We start from the raw sequence: 2,508 nt of genomic DNA on the forward strand, positions 1-2,508 counted from the left end.
GGGTGCTCCCCAGAGCACATGGATGGGCTTCCTCTCGCTCTCCTTCCCCCACCATGGGCCATGTGGCCTTTCTGGGATTTGGGAATAAGAATGTGCATTGGATGATACTTTTATTTTGAAGCTGAAACATTCTCCTTGTTATTTTCCTCAAACAGATCCTCCACAAAACTGGAACCTCTACATGTGAGGAGGCAGGAGTGGCTGGGCTGGACGCTGTGGCCGCCGCCTCCGTCTCAAACCTGCTATCACTCTCACAAGCACACAGCTGCCTTTTGTAGGCACACATTTCACTCAACCTCCCTGCTTTTCGTGTGCAAAAGCCCTGTTTCCCAGCCTCTCAACATGGGAGAGTTTCCATCATTTAATAATGGATTCCTGATGGGCTGTGTGGGCTGGCTGGCTAGGGTCAATGGGGGGGGGGGCATATGTGATACTTTCAACAATAAAAAATTATTAAATATAAATAATTAAATAAAATTAAAAATGGAGTGCTAGCCCTGGCCAGTTTTTTTTCTCCTGCAGGCGGATGCTGGGCCTCACTGTGGGGGACCCAACTGAGCCAGCTGGTCAGGCCCCGTGAGGCTGAGGGAAACACAAACCTACCCGAGGAAAAAGTCCGTTTTCCCAGGTGCCAGGAGGAGACAGGGACTCCCTCCCTCCCTCCCTGCAACACGCATGGAGGTTTCAGGGTCAGTTTAAAGGCTCACTGAGGCCTCTCCAGCTTACACCCCAGCGTGTTTTCTGGGGACCTTGGAACCCACTCTGAAGTGTGACCACTAGGGGGCACCCTCTCCCCGCTTCTGTGGGAGGAAGGGGGCAGCCAGGCTTCAGGAGGCTCCTGGCTCCCAGTGCAAACCTCCTTCCTGTCCTAAAGAGGCAGGAGGGCTCATGTTCCCTGGGATCAGCTCGAGGAGGAAACACGCATGGCCCCTCCAGGCACCAGGGGATTCAGGGTGAACTCTGGTGACCAGTGGTGCTGCCAAGTCCCTCCTGATGGCTGCACCTCTGTGAACAGCTGTGTTTCTGGGGACGGTTTCCCACAAGAACTTAGTTCAGTCCCATTATCTGCTGCTTTGCCAGCCCCGCACGGGCAGCACCACTGCAATTATGATAAGTCTCCAAATAGACCCATTTCTGTACATTCCCCCGGGATTGTGAAGTAGATTCTTCTGATTTTTCTTTATAGATGAATATGTCATCTGCGAGTAGGGACACCTTGTGTGTGGGCTCACATTTGAATGTCTCTATGCATTTTTCCTGTCTTATTTCTCTTGTTAACACGTCAAGGACCATGTTGAATAGAAGTGGTAAGAGTGGGCCTTTTTGACTCTGTCTCCATCTGAGGGGAATCATGTAACTTCCCACAACCGAGTGTGACATCAGCTCCAGGAGTCCCATGATCAGAGTGAGGAAGGGCCCCTTTATCCCACGTGCCCTAAGCGTTTTATCATGAATGAAACTGTGCTTTGTACACACTTTTCTGTATCAATTTTACTGACCATATGACTTCTCTTCTTTACACAGTTGACTCTTTTGGTTAAATCAGATGATTTAAAAATATTGAATCAGCTTTGAATTGTTGGGATAATTCCTGCTTTGCCATGATGTAGTATGAGTTTCTCATATTACTGGTAGGATTGACTAATCTTCTGTGGAGGATTTTAGTAAATATGTTAACAATAGATTTCAGTCTGTACTTTACTCTTTCTCTGTACTGACAGCACAAGGAATTCTGGTCTCATAAGAATGCATTTGGGAATGTGTTTATTCTCCTAATTAATTTCTGATATTGGTCATTTGTCTCTTTGCCAGTCTTGTTAGCATTGGGTTAGTTTTACTGATCTTTTCAAAGATTCAGCTGTTGGCATCATTGTTTGTTTTCTATAATTTTTCTGTTTTGATTTCATTAATCTCAGCTCATCTTTATTTTTCCTTCCTTCTGCTTGATTTTCAGTGATTTTGATCTTCCTTTTGTAATTTCTTTTTAAAAAAAATCTTCTGCCTTGACCAGTTTGGCTCAGTGGATAGAGCATCAGCCTGCAGACTCAAGGGTCCCGTGTTCGATTTCGGTCAAGGGCATGTACCTTGGTTGCAGGCACATCCCCAGTGGGGAGTGTGCAGGAGGCGACTGATCAATGTTTCTCTCTCATTGATGTCTCTTACTCTCTATCCCTCTCCCTTCCTCTCTGTAAAAAATCAATAAAATATATTCAAAAAATCTTTTCTGTTGAGAGTATTACTGATGTCCCCCTTTTTACCCACATATCAACCTTCCACCTCATTCCTGACCCACCCCCGACCTTCACCACCCTCCTATCTGTGTCCGTAGGTCATGCATAGGCATATGAGCTCTTTGGTTCATCTCTTTCCACTCTCCCCTCCCTCTTCCCTCTGAGTTTCATCATTATGTTCCACGTTTCCATGCCTCAGATCCTATTCTATTTATCAATTAATTTTGTTCATTAGATGCTCTGTTCATTTATTTTGGTTCTTAGATTCAATTGTTGA

Source organism: Myotis lucifugus, unplaced genomic scaffold, assembly GCF_000147115.1.
Source record: "Myotis lucifugus unplaced genomic scaffold, Myoluc2.0 scaffold_752, whole genome shotgun sequence".
NCBI lineage: Eukaryota > Metazoa > Chordata > Mammalia > Chiroptera > Vespertilionidae > Myotis > Myotis lucifugus.